The sequence below is a fragment of the Oryctolagus cuniculus genome, chromosome 14 (genome assembly GCF_964237555.1).
Source record: "Oryctolagus cuniculus chromosome 14, mOryCun1.1, whole genome shotgun sequence".
In the NCBI taxonomy this organism is placed as follows: domain Eukaryota; kingdom Metazoa; phylum Chordata; class Mammalia; order Lagomorpha; family Leporidae; genus Oryctolagus; species Oryctolagus cuniculus.
In genome coordinates, this window is record NC_091445.1 from 46,110,919 (window position 1) to 46,130,341 (window position 19,423).

General features: G+C 41.7%; 1 long non-coding RNA gene across 1 annotated transcript in view; it reads left to right on the plus strand.

Annotated features, from left to right (window-relative positions):
• LOC138845172 (uncharacterized) overlaps positions 1-14,936 on the plus strand; it is a 48,306-nt gene extending 33,370 nt beyond the window's left edge. The window contains exon 2 of the long non-coding RNA XR_011381978.1: positions 14,613-14,936. This is a non-coding gene — a long non-coding RNA (uncharacterized lncRNA). The remainder of the gene's footprint in view (positions 1-14,612) is intronic.
• Positions 14,937-19,423: the final 4,487 nt, after the last annotated feature.

The window sequence follows — 19,423 nt, forward strand, 5'->3', positions numbered from 1 at the left end:
TAACTCTCCCTCGAGTGGATGAAAACCAAGGTTCAGTGCACATCGCTCCCCATTAACTGCATAAATCATAAATCACCATGGATGAACAGCAGAGACATTGAACTGTTCAGTTTGTTCTGCCTGGGGCTTTCAAACAAGAATCAACACCTATTTTATTAGCACAGCTGTGTGTTACAGTTTCAGATTTATAACAACTTTAAGCAAAAATAGCAAATAATATAATGAGACCACTTTGCTGCAACAAATGGGAAACTGGGCATTGTAGTGACATTTGCAGGCCTTGTCAGTCTCAGCACCCTACTTACTCTTTTGCCTTGTTTTGGTTGCACGGTATAGAGACAAACCCATTATTGGAAAAATAATACTAAATTAGGAACAATTTCAGAGCACCTCATCTTGTAATCTCAAGGAGACGCTCCAATTAAACTTCATGTTGATGCTTGGAACAGGAGCAGCAGGAACTGCTTGTTTCAAAGTGAAATTCTATTATTCTCTTTTTGATTTGTTGTTGATTGACTCACTGTGAGTGTTACACTGTGACCAGGATATGTGTGACCAACAAGCCTGGACATCTGGACGTGGAAGACATGTGCTGTGAGGTGCACGCCCTGGGGCAGCTCTACAGGAATGGACAGGGAAGGCTGAGTTTGAGTATTTTTTAACCATCTGAACCATTTTTCTACATGCAATCCTAATAGCGATCAGCACATTCCCAATGTTGTGCAATCATCACTCCTTGCCCAGACTTTGGTTTTAAAAGTTCTAAGTGTCTGTGTCTCACAGCTTTGAAAGGGGCACATGTGTAGCAATAGTTACATTGACGTTGCCGGGTGTCATTCCATTGCCTAATTATCAATACTTCAGTTCACATCAACTCCAGCATTCATTGCACTCTTCAGTCTCACCCTCACTTCTTTTCCCCTCCAGGTTAGAATTTTTCTAGATCATCCCTCCCACCCCTACCCCACCAGAAGTGTTTCCAGAAGATTCAGAACCCCAGGGATGCAGAGTTGGAATTTGCAGATGTGGCCTGCTCTCTAAGTAGTGTTTTCAAGACTTTAATTAGCCTTTTACCCTAATTTCTTTAGTTAGTATCTTACTTGTTCCCTGAGCTAATCCCAGTGACCTGAAATCTCATCAAGTTCTGTCTGAGGAAAACGAGAACATTCACTCACCACTGTGACAACCTTCTGTTCTGTTTCTTTTCTTTCTTTCTTTCTTTCTTTCTTTCTTTCTTTCTTTCTTTCTTTTTTTTTTTTTGGTCAAAATAGAGAAAGGATCCACTCTTTTTCCCCAGACACAATAGCTGTTGATAAAAAGGCCACTCTTTTACTAGAAAGACCCTCAGAACAGCCCTTTAAGGACACTGTCATCGCCTGCCTTTACAGATGATGAAATGGAAGTACCTGCTCCAGGTCACACAGGGAGGTGAGCACTGAGCTGGGACTTACATCCACCCACTGAGGGACGGTGCCTTTACACCACGGACCCCGTTCATCTGCACACTCATCCCCAGAACTGGATCCAGTTCCACTAAAATATGCATACTGCAGACAAGGAAGAGGGAAGCGGGCTCGGACCTGGAGGCATGGGTTTGGGTCTAGCACATTTGTAATCTCTCTATGTGATTAGGACATGTCCTGTAGCTTTTCTTCACCCTCCTTCCATTCTTATTTCATAAAAACAATACACAGAGAGGGATTGGCACAAAGAATCCAATGAACATTCGGTCTAGTGATTTGGAGACAAAGAGAACTGGCTGCCACTTTGTACTATTGTAGAATTCACTTGGCTTCTCTAAAGGGAAATACTTATGTTGTCCAAACCTTCCAGGGTGACTGGTGGGGTGCTCAGGGCATTGTCTGAGAGATAACGCAACTTGAATAAATAGCAGTCTTCAAAAACGCCAGCTATTATACAAAGTCCTGAGTTGTCAATACAATCAACTTCTTATAAAGAGGTTGTTTCTTCCACTGAACAGTGGATAAAATGAGGACCTAAGGCCCCTTGCCTTCCATCTAGTCCCCAGAGGACAGCTCACCCTGAGCCCATAAGCCAGTGGTGAGCTAGGGATAGCAGGCTGCACTAAGCTTCTTTGAACAGCTTATTCACCACAAACCTTCTGAACACATCCCGTTCCTAACATGCCTGTAATCATTTGCTTGAAAACCATTCAGAGCAGTAAGTAGAAAAGCAAACAATACAATGAAACAAAACCCCACCCCTGACATCTGGCTAGCTTGTAGACTGAAGCTAGGAAGGGAGGTGCAGAACTTGTGGGCAGCCTGTGCGGATACCACGGGTGCACACACCTGCCTGTACTCCCAGAGGGATCTCTGTTGAGGTTGTTCAGGTTGGAGTAAGGGGATGGCTGGGGTGCTGCATACAAAAGGACCTTGAAATCTGAAAGGAAAACCCTGCCCGACAGTCATACCTAAGATGTATAAAGTTGAAAAGCCAATGTTGGATCCTACTTCAGTCCAAAGTTATTGCAAAAATAGTAATCCAAGGAAATGCTAAGAATGAAATAAGACAGGGTCCAGGGCAGTGAGAAAATGAGGGATCTTTGGAAAATAGAGATTGTGAAAAAACTGTGTGTGGATTTCAAAATGTTTTTGCACCACAGTAAGCTTCTCTTTTAATTATTTTTCTGCAGACTTTTTTGAAGTACCCTTACAGTATAGTGAGTCAGGGGAAAAAAACCCAAAACAACAACCTCGATTAAGATTATTTTTCTTTGTTGGGTAATGTGATTTTCAAACAATGTCCCTCACATCCTGCTTACACCAACTGTTAAAAATAGCATTTGGGGTTTTTGTTTTTGCGTCTCTTGGGCATAGGCTATGATACCAGTCACCTTTGTACACAGAGCAACTTCATCCTAAGAAAAGGGAAGTTGGGAATTTCAGAGAGTGGCAAAATAGTACAGAAACATGAAGACTCAGCTTTGACTCTTGTGAGCAACCTTGATTTATCCCACTGGGTCTCTCTTCCTCCCTCCAGCTCTGCCTCCCTCTATCCTTCCACATGGATTTCCTGTACCTCACTGTGTTCTAGGCACGAAATAGAGGGAGAAGAGAGAACGCAGCATCTTGGGAGACTTGCTTGCTCTGTAATCACAAGCATCTTGTGGAATGGCTCTGTTTGCTGATGCTAGAGGTAGAGTGACTGCTACCAGGAGGCAGCAAAAGAACCAAGTGTAACCTTGAACCCTGACAATAAATGTCAGAATGTAATGCTCCTGTGATCAATGTGATCAGTGTTCTCGAAATTTCCTTTCAGTCCAAGTGTAGGTTGTAAAGTTTTTATTGCAGTCTGTTTAGTAAACCTAGACGGGATGGTTGAGCAAAGCACAGGACCAGGAAAGCAGTGTGTTGACAGCTCTCCATTTCATTTTAACAGATGGTGCATGACTGATGCCAAAATGGTACTTTTTCATAGCTGGTTCAGAAGAGTCCCAATTCTGATACCTTCTTGGGTCTGAGATCCACTGAGCTGCGACTCTTGGGGCAGGGCCCAGGAGCCTGTTTTGGGACTGCCTGCAGGGGATTCTGATAGGCACTGAAGGACATTTTCCATTATTTCAAATTTTTTAGGTAGTGTCACTCTAATGACTCTTGGTTCTATATAAAACTTGGTAAAAAGTTCTGGAATCAACTTTCCCTTATATCAGTTGAGCTTCAGGTGTAACTTCTGCAGTTGGGACCCCTTATCACAATAGTTCTTTGCCTTGACTGCCTTGTAAGTGATTTTTCTGATAGCATCTTAAAAAGGTTGCATTTCTTACAATGAGGGTTATCACTGAGAACAAAGTACCATCAAATTGCCTGCAGGCAGACTGACGGGCAGCCACCACAGTCATTCCCTAATGGGGCTGAGAGAATAAAGCATGTGCAACTGGCAGTCTCAGGGGACCAAAAATTATGTATAGCAGCATGCCTTTTCCAGCATGGTGCAGTCATGTCAGTGTCATAGGATGTCTGTCATAACACTTGGCTTTTAGGGGGCCCTGTCATTTGGTAGACTTGGAGTTTTGGCTTGGATAGAGGGAGCATGGATGACAATTGTCTTCCCAATTCCCTTACATTCTGGAATGAGCCTTTTCTATATTTTCCTCCCTATATATCTGTATTGTTACCAGAGCCAACTTCGTGGTTGTGTGACCTACAGGATTACAGGGGTCCCATGCCCTGAAGGGTTTCTTCCTGGTTTAATGCCCTGCAGTATTTAACTTGAAATTCTGAACTCATTTTGTCTTTGAATCTGTGCTTTGCACCTAAGCCTCAGTCTGGTGTAACCAAGGAGCAGAAGGGATGTGGGCAATATTCGCATTCATAGTCATCCTTGGCTGTCCTATTTGCATGTATCTCTTGAAAACTCCATGGGCACAGAACCCATGGGTCTTCAGAGCAGCTCAGAGCAAGTGCGAATTCAGCATTGTATATCTACAAATTAGTAAGCAGAGTCTTGGACCACCCTGAGAAACCATGCTTTTCTCTTTGGAAACAGAACTGCCTTTGGCTACAGAAAGAAGTGGTGATATTCTAAGAAATGTAAATGACCAAGGGGCCATTTGGCATTCTTTCTTACTCAGATCACTTCCTTATGTTGTCCAACCACGTGTACTGAAAATGATGACATTGGGAAAAAGGAATGGCAGCGTCACTCATAGATCATTTTCCTCTCAATCTTTCCTTACTCTCCAGGAAGCCAAAGGTAGAGTGTGTGTTAGTGGAATGTGAGCATATCAAGATATGAAAAGACATCTGAATTAGTTTATACATGTTTCCACTATATTGGTAATAATGAAAGACATATCTGTCTACAAGCTTTGAAATATACATTGTGTGATTTTAGTAATCCGCACAGGAGTTAAATGCTCTTATATTTGCATTTTAAATGGACATTGACCAATACATAGAAAACAGCAAAAATCACGTTAGTACTCTACATTTTAAATTTTAATTTACTTAGAATAACATTAAATGGCAAATAAAAGATGCAATGATCAGTGGAGAGAGCGCAGCAGAACAGAGAAAACTTCATATGTTTGTACTTGGTACTTTTAACGGCCATTTTGTCTTTTCCTTGTGATAAGGGCTGGCATATTTTCATCTTATGCTGGGCTATACAAACCATACACCTGGCCCGGGCTATACAAACCATACACCTGGCCCTGGTTGTCATTATTGAACCTACTTTGAAAGTTTTTGGTCTTAGTCCAATCAGCAGTTTTCTCTCCTACATCAAACACTGCACTTTACCCCTTTCAAAGGCTCTCTTTCTTCCACTTGTCACTGTTATGGACAGATGTTGATGTCTGCCAAAATTCCCCTGTTAGAGTTCTCACCCCAGTGGGATGGTGGTTGGAAATGGGGCTGTTGAGTGGTGACTAGGTTTAGGTGAGGGCATGTGGGTGGGACCTCCCTTTGCAGAGAGTGTCTTGGTAAGGAGAGACCAGAACACATACTCTCTCTCTCACCCATTCCTATCCTGGGGTGCTATGTGAAGATACAGCCAGAAGTGGCCATTTGCATCCCATGAATCCAGTCCGCTCCAGGAACCAAACCTGCCAGCAACTTGACCTTGGACATGCAGCTTCTAGCCCTATGAGAAATTTCTGTTTATGGTATTTTGTTATGGCAGCTAGAGCTGATAAGCCCAGTGCAAATCAATTCATGTGATCTTTAACTTTTTTCTCAAGCAGAGCTGTTTTTTTGCAATTCCTTTTGTGCATATATCTTCACATTTTCACATTTAATGTACATTCCCCTACTGCTCTGAATCATTTGTGTTTTATTTCCTCTGGGATTGCAACTGCATCTGTCCTATAAGATTTAAAGATAATTTGTATTTGGTGGCCCTGCAATAAATTCTTCGAATGAGTATAATGTCATTAGTAACATTAGCATGTGGCTAAAATTGCACTTTTGTCTAGACAGGTGTTCCATCTGCATATGAGGAAAAACTTCTGCATCTAATTTTTGGATTTGAGCTAATCTTAGGAGATTTCCAGGGAGAATTTTAGGTCTTGTGCAACATTCTTCAACTGAGTAGGCCATTATTTAGGAAGGCATCCGGCTAAATAACAAAGAAAAGTTAATGAGACCTTTAAAATGACTCTCCTTTTCCTTCCACCAAGTACCTAACCTAATATAGAAAGATACACTCACTTCCTTGTTCCGAAGTTGCTTTTTTCCCTTTTTTTTTAATTTTTATTTTCAAAACACTTTGAACATGTGTTCTACAGCTGAAACTTAAAACAAAATAATAAATACAAAATGTGACAGTGTTCATGAAGTTGAAGTCATAGAGCAGTGAGAAAGGTAAAAATTGAATTTTGAAAAAAAGAGTAATGCTTTGCTTTTAGATTTGTAATAGTGCAAACATTGTAGATAAGTGAAAATGTCTAAAATATTATCCAGTGATAATTTGGAGTAAATCAAATACCTTAATGTTTTCCCCTGGTATAGGAAACATGATATCTCTTTGTTGTCTATATATGTAGATTTGTGACATTAAAGTCCTAAGTGGGGTTGTAATTAATCAATTTTCAAACATATTTTGCTTGTTTGTGCTTATAATGAGTTCAAAGGTTAGCATTTTTGTCAATTGGATTTTTTCACTATATTAACCTGTTTCATAATTAGGAAAAAGGGACTGCTTTTCAGTCATCCTAAATTCCTGTTTTAATTCTCTACAAAGCTAAGGGGGCTGGAATTGTCTTTTCAACTCTGACATTCTAACTTATGACTCACAAACATTCCTTTTACTGTCAAGGCAAAAGAAAAAAATTTCTACAACACTTAAAAACATTTTGGACACTGGAGAGGATTTGACTATTTATTATATTAGTATAAATTCCTGATAATATGACTATGAATTGAGAGGTGTAACAGTGTTGGTGTTGGAAAAGTAAAAAATCTATTTGTGAATCTAATTTTTTTTAGAAATATCTAATTTTATCCATAGACTTAAAAAATTCTTAACATAATAACGCAAGATGTAAAAAGAATGCTTTTATTTTTCCTGTTAATATGGGCTTCTCCAAATGGTGGCAGATAAGTGCTTACAAGTGTTGATGTCACCATATCCAGAGGAATACTTGGGCAGAAGTCGATGATTGGTAAATCTGCCTTATAGCAATTTCAAAGTGAGTTCACTGGTAGTTCCACTGAGGGTCTGACCCCTGCTTCATCTTTTTATTTATTTTATTTTTTTATTTAATAAATGTGAATTTACAAAGTGCAACTTTTGTATTATTGTGGCTTCCCCCCCCCAACCTCCCTCCCTCCTGTAGCCCTCCCCTCTCCCACTCCCTCTCCCATCCCGCCCTTCATCGAGTTTCATTTTCAATTACCTTCATATACTGAAGATCAACTTAGTATATACTAAGCAAGGATTTCAACAGGCTGCCCTCACATAGCCGCACAAGGTATAGGGTATTGTTCGACTAGTAGTGTTGTCTTTAACTCTCATGGTAAAACACATTAAGGACAGAGATCCTACGTGGGGAGCATGTACCCAGTGACTCCCGTTGTTGATTTAACAATTGGCACTCTTATTTATGACGTCAGCAGTCACCCAAGGCTCTTGCCATGAGCTGTCTAGGCTATGGAAGCCCCTTGAGTTCACCAACTCTGAACTTGTTTAGTCAAGGCCGTATCACAGTGGAGGTTCCTTCCTCCCTTCAGAGAAAGGCGCCTCCCTCCTTGATGGCCTGTTCCTTCTGCTGGGGTCTTGTTCACCAGGATCTTTCATTTAGATTGTTTTTTGCCACCGTGTCATGGCTTTCCATGCCTGTGAGATTCTCATGGGCCTTTTAGCCAGATCTGAATGTCCCAAGGGTTGATTCTGAGGCAGGAGTGCTGTTTGGGGCGTTTGCCATTCTATGAGTCTGCTGTGTGTCCTGCTTCCCCTGCAGGATCATTCTCCCTTTTAATTCAATCCTTCATTATTTGCTTACACTGGTCTTATTTGTGAAATCTCTTCGGTTGTGTACTTACTCTTATCACTTTACCAAGTGCGCTGGCATTGGTACATGCCTCCTTGATAAGATTGAGTTGAAATCCCCTGGCACATTTCTTTTTTTTTTTTTTTTTTTTTTTTTTTCATTCACAACCATTTAATTTTTCACACATTCTTGAGTGTAATAATATAATCCAGGTAGAATTTTTTTTTAATTTTATGAGAAGACTAAATGAAATAAAGCCCTGGCACATTTCTATTTCCACCTTTGGAGGTAAGTCCGAGTGAGCATGTGCCGACCTATATATCTCCTCCCTCTCTTATTCCCACTCCTATATTTAACAGAGATCACTTTTCTGTTCATTTTAAACGCCTAAGAATGAGTGTGTATTGATTACAGAGTTCAACCAGTGGTATTAAGTAGAACAAACAGAGCAACAATAACAACAACAAAATACTAAAAGGAATAAAATAGTAAGTTGTTCCTCAACAGTCTAGACAAGGGCTGATCGTGTCATTGTCTCTCATAGTGTCCATTTCACTTCAATGGGTATCATTTTAGATGCTCGTTTAGTTGCCATCGATCTGGGAGAACATATGATATTTGTCCCTTTTGGACGGTCTTATTTCACTCGGCATGATATTTTCCAGCTTCCTCTATTTTGTTGTAAATGCTCAGATTACATTGTTTTTTACTGCTGTATAGTGTTCCATAGAGTACATATCCCATAATTTCTTTATTCAGTCACCCGCTGATGGACATTTAGATTGATTCCATGTCTTAGCTATTGTGAATTGAGCTGCAACAAATATTGAGGTGTAAATGGCTCTTTTTTTCTCTCCTTTAATTCCATTTGAGTAAATTCCAAGGAGTGGGATGGCTGGGTCCTGTGGTAGTGCTATATTCAGGTTTCTGAGGACTCTCCAAGCTGTCTTCCATAGTGGCTTTACCAGTTTGCATTCCCACCAACAGTGGATTAGTGTCCCTTTTTCCCCACATCCTTGCCAGCATCTGTTGTTGGTTGATTTCTGTATCTAAGCCAATCTAACCGGAGTGAGATGAAACCTCATTGTGGTTTTGATCTCCCTGATGGCTAGGGATCTTGAGCATTTTTTCATGTGTTTGTTGGCCATTTGGATTTCCTCTTTTGAAAAATGTCTGTTGAGGTCCTTGGCCCATCTTTTTATTGGGTTGTTTGTTTTGAATCTGTGGTGTTTCTTGATCATTTTATAGATTCTAGTTGTTAATCCTTTATCTGTTGTGTAGTTTGTGAATAATATCTCCCATTCTGTTGGTTGCCTCTTCACTTTCCTGACTGTTTCCTTTGCTGTAAAGAAACTTTTCAATTTGAGGTAATCCCATTTGTTTATTTTATCTTTGATTTCCCATGCCTCTGGGGTCTTCTCCAGGAATTCTTCACCTGTTCCAATATCTTGAAGGGTTTCCCCTATGCTCTCAATTAGTTTCATGGTGTCGTGGCGCATCTCTAGTTCTTTGATCCATGTTGAGTGGATTTTTGTATAAGGTGTAAGGTAGGGGTCTTGCTTCATACTTCGACATGTGGACATCCAGTTTTCCCAGCACCATTTGTTGAAGAGGCTGTCCTTGTTCCAGGGGTTGGTTTTAGGTCCTTTGTTGAATATGAGTTGGTTATAGATGTTTGGATTGATCTCCGGTGTTTCTATTCTGTTCCATTGGTCTATCCATCTGTTTTTGTACTGTTTTGTACAGTACCAGGCTGTTTTGATTATAACTGCCCTGTAGTATGTCTTGAAGTCTTGAATTGTGATGCCTCCGGCTTTGTTTTTATTGTAAAGGATTGCTTTAGCTATTTGAGGTCTCCTGTTTCTCCATATGAATTTCAGCATCTAGGTCTTTGAAGAATGACTTTGGTATTTTGATTGGTATTGCATTGAACTTCTAAATTGCTTTTGGGAGAATGGACATTTTGATGATATTGATTCTTCCAATTCATGCCCTGCTTCATCTTTAATTCAGTTCATTAGGTAGATAACTCTGCAACTCCACATGAAAGCTAAACACTTTTTACTTATTGGTTGTGTTAGTAGAGGAAGGTAGCTTATTGTCTCCAGTGCAAGCATATTAGGATTAAGGCCGATTGATTTGAAGAAGTCAATGGATTTTAGTAAAGCGGGATGATCAGTTGGATCATCCAGAGTATCACCTAGCAGTGTTATGAAGTCCATAGCCCTGTCAGAGACAGTCTTTGTTGCAGGAGATATGTTGGCACCCTGTGCAAAATTCAGTGCTTTTCAGCTTGATCAGGGCTGCTTGGAATATATCAGGAATATCTGGAGTGAAATAACTAGGCAATGATTAAATACAGTTCAAGTACATCAGTTGAAGAGTTGACCCCAATACTAATGGAAAGCCCATGGGAGAAAGGAAGGTAGATGCTTGTAATGATTATTTGGGAAATTTCTTCCACCTTGGAAAATTACACTCCCATCTGCAAGTTTCTCAGAATGAATAAAGTTGTGCTAGGTTTTGAGTATCTGTCCCCCAAAACACAGGAGTTAGGTTTCTCAAGTCTTATGCTATTGGTACTAAGAGGGTAGAAACTTAATCTAGTGATGATGTTTAGAGATGGGGCCTGTAGGGTGTGATTAGATTGCATTGACTCACTAGAGCCCAGTGATTTAATCGTGGTGGATTTATGCAGAGACATAGACCAGCCCATTCCTTCTGGTTATGTGATGCTCTGTGCTGCCCCAGGACCCAGCCAGAAACAGCACCATCATCAGAGACCTAAACAATGGAGCCTCCTAACCTTGGGCTGTGAACCTCCAGAATCATAAGCAAGAATAAACCTCTTTCTTGATAAAGCTAGATTTCCTTAGGTATTTTGTTATAATGACAAAAAGCTGAGTAAAACAAGTGTTATTATCCTATTATATCTTTCTTTTTCTTTCATACTCATCATCCATCAACTACTTAATCCCATCCATTCCACCATCTAAATATTGCCCTGGGACAGCTTTACTGAGTAGACAACGAAGGGGATCAATCACTACTTTTTAAATGTTTTTTTTGTTTTTTTCCAAGTTGAAAATCTTTTGGTGAATGGGGATGTTAAGTTGGTTACTGTGACACACACCAGAACATAAAAATTTATAAATTTTTGTTCAAGTTCACAATTGAACATATAGAATATCTAGAAGATCTGAAAATTAAGCATCATGACTCCACCCCTCCCCCATTAATTGTATTTTTCTAGATACATTGCCAAAGTCAAAGCAGCACAAAGAGGTGGCTCTGGAGCTGAAGAGTCTGGTTTGAATCCTGGTGTCAAATCCATTACTGCTTTTCTAAATCTGTGGCTCCTACTGTTGTGTGGAATACTACAATTATCTTCAAAATGCTCTCTCTATCTTCTATTTGAGCTTCCCTCCATTCCATTAGAGTGATCAACTTAAAAGTATAGCATTGGCCGGCGCCGCGGCTCAGTAGGCTAATTCTCCACCTGCAGTGCCGGCACCCCGGGGTTCTAGTCCCTGTCAGGGTGCTGGATTCTGTCCTGGTTGCTCCTCTTCCAGTCCAACTGTCTGCTGTGGCCCGGGAAGGCAGTGGAGGATGGCCCAAGTGCTTGGCCCTGCACCCACGTGGGAGACCAGGAGAAGCACCTGGCTCCTGCCTTCGGATCAGTGTGGTGTGCTGGCCGCAGTGCACCAGCCGCAGTGGCCATTGTGGGGTGAACCAACGGAAAAAGGAAGACCTTTCTCTCTGTCTCTCTCTCACTGTCCACACTGCCTGTCCAAAAAAAAAAAAAGTATAGCATTGATCACTTCAACCATAAATGTTTATATGTTTGCATATATGAGTATATATGTGTGAATATGTACATGCATTTTTTAAAGATGTATTTATTTATTTGAAAGGCAGAATTATAGAGAAGCCAAAGCAGAGAGGGAGAAAGAGAGAAGTCTTCCATCTACTGGTTCACTCCTCAGATGGCTGCAACAGCTGGAGCTGGGCTGATCCGAAGGCAGGAGCCAAGAGCTTCTTCCAGGTCTCCCATGTGGGTGCAGGGGCCTAGGATTTGGGCCATCTTCCACTGCTTTCCCAGGCCATAGCAGAGAGCTAGATCAGAAGTGGAGCAGCTGGGACTCAAACCAGCGCCCATATGGGATGCTGGCACTGCAGGTGGTGGCTTTTACCCACTGTGCCACAGCGCCAGCCCTTGTACATGCATTTTTGATTAGTATGACTAAATCATGTGAAAGATAAAAAAGGCAGATGGCAATGCAACAGTCATTCCCATTCTCCAGGAGCTCACAAATCGATGGCTAGATTTAAATAACTTACTTGAGTGAAAAAATACAAATTTTTAAAAACTCTATTTTGTTGACAATTGGACAATGCAGGATACAAATTCCTACTTGCTGAAGTAAACACTGCCAACAATAGCATGACCTCACATAGCAGGTTCACATTATCCACATGGGTGCCAAGTTTTGTTTAAAAGCTTTTGCATTCTTGTGGCAACTTGTACTACAATACAACTGAAAACAAGTCAGTCTCAGTGATGTGGGAAAGCCCAGCACCGCTGAGCAGATTGCCAAGGCCATAGATGAGAACACTTTACCAGCAGGAGGGGATGCAAACATAAACCTCATACATTTCTGTGAAATATTGTTTGTTCTTCAAAGAAACTTTGAATGTACAAGTGCTGGGAACCTTTTTCTCTAGTACTAGACAAGTTTTGTTGCCATTTGATATTTGACTGTGCACTGCCAATATTGCTGTCAGGCTCAGAAAACTTATACTATAAATATTAATGCAGCACAATTTTTCATCTGAAGATGCAGTGAATAATAATAAAATTGTTTTTCACCAGAATATTTGTGTGTTGTTCAGTGAACTTTACTACATGTGCTTATTAGCTATAGTTGACACACATTAGGAGTTGTGTGATTTAGGCTGACATTCTTTCAATTTTTGGAATTTCATAAACTTTTTTTTTTTTTGACAGGCAGAGTGGATAGTGAGAGAGAGAGAGACAGAGAAAAGTCTTCCTTTTTTGCCGTTGGTTCACCCTCCAATGGCCACCACGGCTGGCGCGCTGTGGCCAGCGCACCGTGCTGATCTGAAGGCAGGAGCCAGGTGCTTCTCCTGGTCTCCCATGGGGTGCAGGGCCCAAACACTTGGGCCATCCTCCACTGCCTTCCCGGGCCACAGCAGAGAGCTGGCCTGGAAGAGGGGCAACCGGGACAGAATCCAGTGCCCCGACGGGGACTAGAACCCGGTGTGCCGGCGCCGCTAGGTAGAGGATTAGCCTATTGAGCCGCAGTGCCGGCCGGAATTTCATAAACTTTGAACAAATTTGTACGTTGTTTGAAATACATGCTTTATGTTCATATGTTGAACATCTAAAAAGCAAAGTGCAGAGTTGAACAATGTATTTAACTAGGATAGACTGCCACTGTAAATTCAGGCTATTTCCAATCCCCATCCCCTCTGAACCCCCACCTCTACCCCTAAATAGCAAAGCTTTAGGTAAAGTGATTTGATTGCACTCTGGGCCAGCTCAGAGAATATAAAGACTTAAGAAGTTGTCATCTATAAAGACCTAAATCTATGACCAGATATCATCAAATTATTAGAGAAATTTGAGGAGACCCTGCAAGACATTGTCATAGGCAAAGAGTTCTTGGAAAAACCCCAGAGGCACAGGCAATCAAAGATGAAATGGCCAAATGGGATTACATCAAATTGAGCAGCTTCTGTACTGCAAAATAAACACTCAGCAAAGTGAAGAAGCAACTGACAGAATGGGAGAAATTACTTGCAAACTATTCAACTGATAAAGGATTAATAATCAGAATATATAAAGAGATGAGGAAACTCAACAACAGTAAAACAACCAACCAAGTTAAGAAGTGGGCAAAGGACTTAAACAGGCGTTTTTAAAAAGAGGAATTCCAAATGGCCAACAAACATGTGAAAAAATGCTCAGGATCACTAGCCCTCAGGGAAATGCAAATCAAAACCACAATGAGCTTTCACCTCACCCCAGTTAGAATGGCTTTCATACAGAAATCAACAAACAAATGCTGGCCAGGATGTGGGGAAAAAGGTACCCTAATCCACTGTTGGTAGAAATGCAAACTGGTAAAGCCAGTATGGAAGAAAGTATGGAGATACCTCAGAAATCTGAATATAGAATGACTATATGACCCAGCCATCCCACTCCTGGGAATTTACCCAAGGGAAATGAAATCAGCATATGAAATAGCTATCTGTACCTCCATGTTTATTGCAGCTCAATTCACAATAGCTAAGATTTGGAATTGGCTGGTGTTGCTCACTAGGCTAATCCTCCGCCTGCGGCGCAGGCACCTCGGCACCCCGGGTTCTAGTCCTGGTTGGGGTGCCAGATTCTGTCCCAGTTGCTCCTCTTCCAGTCCAGCTCTCCGCTGTGGCCCAGGAGTTTAGTGGAGGATGGCCCAAGTGCTTGGGCCCTGCACCCACATGGGAGACCGGAGGAAGCACCTGGCTTCTGGCTTTGGGATCGGCACAGCACACCGGCCACAGTGTGCTGGCCGTAGCGGCCTTTTAGGCTTGTGTTTTATTATAATCCCTAATGTGTTCATTATTCTAATATTTGTAAAAAATATTTTAGGGGCTGGTGCTGTGGCGTAGCAGGTAAAGCTGCCGCCTCCAGTGCTGGCATCCCATATGGACTCCGGTTCAAGTCCTGGCTGCTCTACTGATCCAGCTTTCTGCTATGGCCTGGGAAAGCAGTAGAAGATGGCTCAGGTCCTTGGGCCCCTGCACCTGCATGGGAGACCTGGAAAGAAGCTCTTGGCTCCTGGCTTTGGATTGGCCAGCTCCAGCTGTTGCGGCCATTTGGAGAGTGAACCAGCGGGTGGAAGATTCTCTCTCTCTGCCTCTGCCTCTGCCTCTCTGTAATTCTGCCTTTCAAATAAATAAATCTTTAAAAATTTTTATATTTTGCTACATAATGATATTAGAACCAGTTTGGTTGGTTTAAGTATAAGTGAATAAAATATCCATTTACCTTAAACAAAAGATTGAGGATCAAGATTTATTGCAGCAGTTAATCAGAGTGCCTGAGTTCAAGTCCTAGTTCTACTTTTGAGCCAAGTTTCTTCCTAAAGTGCACCATGGGGAGTAGCAGGTAATGATTTAAATACTTGGTTCCAGGACACCTACATCGGAGACCCAGATGAAATTCTGAGTTCCCTGCTTCAGTTTGGTCCAGCCCAGGAAGTTGCAGGCATTAGGAAATCAATCAGTGGGTGGAAGATCTCTGTCTCTTGTCTCTATGCCACTCAAGAAAGAGGCAGTGTCATGAGGTGCCTCCAGTGCTGGCTTGCCTGGTCTGACATTCACACCCTCAGAGTTTGGTCCAATCCCTTTAACACCATTTGTCTCAGTTTGGTCATCTGTGAAATAGGGGTGGTATTATCAGTTCTTATCTCATGGCTCATACTGAGGATTAAACTTTATGATACAGGCAAAGTGCTTTGACTGGAGTCTGACATAACTTGACTCATTAGAAATTTTTCTAAATACTGCTCTTTGATAATGGACTTAACCACAGACTTTTAGAGAACACTGTGGGATTCTGCCTTGGCATCAGATGAATATGGATGATATCATACAAGAATACAAGAACAGTGATGGACAGATAGCTTCTTGATTCCCAAATAGAACTGATCTGTCATAGAACTGATCTGTCTTGAGTCCGTCTTCTTTAGAGACCCCACTGTCAGGATCCCTGTTTAGAATCTTCTATTGTTTTGTGCCCATACAAAGATAGGAAATCTAAATATTTGCCTCAGTGGAATTTAACTTCATTGTTCTATCTTAGTTTCCCCGAGAACTGCTTAGATATATTTTCTCTTATGGGTTAGATAGAAAATAACTGATTAAAAATTTTTATGCGCAGGCCTTATTGAGGGATTTTTCTTATATTCCAAAAGATGACATGTTACCTGGATATACCTATGCCCAAACCTTGGAACTTCAGCTGTGCTTTTGTCATGCTTGTCCTCACAGACTTATTGGGAGTAATATTTGGAGTCTTCCTAGGTGTCAGCTACAGCCTTCCTGCTCCTGCAAGTGTCAACCTTAATTGGGTGAAGAACTTATGCTTTGGGACCCCAAACAAGTAGACTGTTCCCAGTGGTCATGTTAGGGCAAAGCAAGGTCAACCAGGAAGTCATGTTTGTCTCCCACATTGGTGTGATTCCCGCCCTGCACGACACCTACAGAATTTCTTAAAGAGCATCACCGTGAAAACCTCTCTCTCCAATTCCTTTAATGATACTTTGTCAGGTAAAGAGCAAGCCATTCTTGGCATCCTCCTCCTGAAATCCAAATCCACCTCTTGCTTCATGTGTTAACTATTTGACAGTAACTTCATGGCTTTCCTAGAATTCTAAGCTTCTGTCCCTCACCCTTAAGGACAGGAGCTCATTAAGAGTCTGTGTGTGCTGGGCTTTAAAAAATACAAAATAATGCCATTAATATTAAAATGTTTTAGAGTGAGAATCTGTAAGTAGTAGGATAAATGGAAAGAACTTATCTCCCTTATACAAGTTATTAAAATGAAGTTACAAATGCAGTATTTAAATATTCAATTATATATCAGTCATGACTGGCAATAGCCCTAAGAAATTAAAAAATGTAACCAAAAAAAAGAAATTTTCCCCATTGTGTCTGCAATTCTGAAATATTTAAGTAAAATTATGAGCAGAAAAAACTGCAGAAATGTATAATTTTAGAGTATTAAAATGAAAATGTTTCTCTTGCATAGCTTGGATGATATTAGTCATTGCTTAGGGTTTAATTTAATTAAGTTTATTAGGAACCTCCAGCTAACCCCAGCAGGCGAAGGAGTAAAAATGTTCACATTCACCAACATCCTGATGAATTTCGTCATATTTTACCTTGGCCTATAGGCCGTCCTTAGATTGTGCCAGAGAAAAGCAACTGTAATCAAAGCACACAAGTGACAGATGTGTTTAAGAACTTGCAAGTCATCCAATGCCATTTTGCTCATCTCCGGTAGCCTTGCCTGTTACTCATAGTCTCTACTTATCCAGGAAACATCCCAGGAAGGGAAAAAGATGACAACCCTGATCAGCTGAACCTGGAACAGCCCCAGGGTCCCAGAAGGGGGAAAAAAAAACCAAACTTGCTAAACTGGTTGCCAGATGACTTTGATGTTTGATTTGAAGGAGATGTACTCAGCAGTCCAAGCAGTGGGGTGGGGGTTGTGTGTGGTGAGCTTCTCCAGGCATTTCAGCAGCAGGGAAACAGAGCAGTTAAGTGACAAAATGAAGCCCCCTAGGGGAGTGACTCCAGGCAACTTCCCAAGAGTGGGAAATACAAACAGATAAATTCTGTGTGACAGGGAGTCTCTTCTACCTCAAGAAAATGGAAATTTGAGAGACACCCACACAATTATGCACAAAGAACAGTTCTCTTAAAAATTTTTGTTTATTATTTATTTGAAAGGCAAAGTGACAGAGATAGGGAAAGAGAGAGAGAGAGATCTTTTATCCTCCCCAAATGGCCCCAGTGGCCAGGGCAGGACGAGGCTCAGAACTTCATCCCAAGGCCCAAACACTTGGGCCATCACCGGCTGCCTTCCCAGGCACTTTGGCAGGGGACTTGATATGAAACAGAGCAGTCTGGACTTGAACCATCACTCTGATACAGGAAGCTGGTGTTAGAAGTGGAGACTTGACCCACTGTGCCAGAATGCCAGCCCCAATTCTTTACGGGAGACAAAGGAGAGAGTGGCAAAGAGCCAGAGGCTAGGTCTTCTTAGTCGCTTCCACTGCCTGAGAGTGCAGCCAGATGCCAGGAGTTCAGGGCCTGGAGGCAGAGCTCCTCTGTTCTTTCTCAACTGTACTGTAGAAGGCACAGTTCAGAAACAACAAAAGACAGCATCTGAGTGTACAGAGGGTACTGCGTGCAGTGGATGTGTTTGGAAAGCACTCAGGGAGCATTTTCTTGGAGATAATCCCTTCCTGGCCAGAGTCCCAGCTTTGGCAGTTTGTGGGAATTCCCCTAACAATGGTGAGATGACGCTTGTGCCCAAATACAGTTTGAACCTTGTCTTGGATCAAGTTCCACTATGATTTTTTTCATATTATCCTTAAAGGTTGAGTTCAACTAAGTGATCAAATAATTCTCCAATGAATTCTTTGCTATACATTTTTCTAAAGCCCAGTTTCTGGAGACTTTTTGGATTTACTGATTCTTAGGGAAAACTCTACTTGTTATCTCACTTTTCCAAGAAGGTTGAGGTGCCAAAAGGTGGCTATGGCTGTCCAGCCACATAGAACCATGAATGAAATCTCTTTCTGGCTTCTAGACCAGATATACATTTTGCCCTCTTGGCTGCTTGCGTCAATGATTAAAAATGTTTCTGACCGTGAAATCCTTCATTTAACATGAGTTCTCACATGGCTGTCTTCCTAGGCACATTTTGTAGGAGAAAGTACTCCATTTATGTATTTGGTTATTTATTACACAAATATTTGTTAAACATTTATGTGTGCTGGTAAATTTTCTGGGTGCTAAAGAGACTGCTGTGAGCAAACATTGCTGCCATCACCAACTTACTCTCTGGTGCAAAGAGAGACTATAAATGAGGCAGACAAGGGAAATATATGGCACGTGAGAAGTGATAACAGGGCAGGAGCAAGGAGTGGAGTGGGAGGTGGCGTGAGGTTTTAGAAAGAGCCATCTCAAACCTGAAAGAAGAGAAGAGAGGGAAGAAGCCATGAGGGTGGTGAGAAGGCTGGAGAAAGGAGGGAAAGGAAACATTTTGATGAGAGAAGGGGTGATCATCTGACTTATGTCTGAACCAAAATCACTGCATCTTCAGGGCTGAAAAACAAAGTATTAGGTGACAAAGCTGGGGCCAGGGAAACCAGTCAGGGGACTAACTAGTTGGTGACTTGGGCCAGGCTGATGGCAGTAGAGGAAGTGAGTGGTGGTCAGAATTTATTCTGCTGTAGAGTTAAGATGTGTTGACAGGTTAGATGTGAGTATAGGAGAGTCAAGAATGACTCAGTAAATGGCAACTCCAAAGCTCAGGAAGGAGCTGGCTGGTTGGAGGAGAGGGTGTTACAAGCAGCTCAGTTTCATAGGTTCAATAGTTAGACATCCCACTAGAATCATAAATATATATGTGTGGGGAGCAACCGGACTAGACTGAGTTACTGGAATTAAGACTTATTCTATGCATCTGCTCTCCCACAATATGGCGCTGGGAGAGAAGTAAACAGCTTCCGCACAGCTGCCTCCAGTTCAACTAATAAACTGTAGGACTTGCTATTGATTGGAGGAGAGCAGCGTACTCGGCGTGTGGGCAGCCGAGTTAGGATTGGCGGAGGAGGACTATAAAGGAGGAGAGAGACGGCATGCACCAGGAACATCTACGGGGAA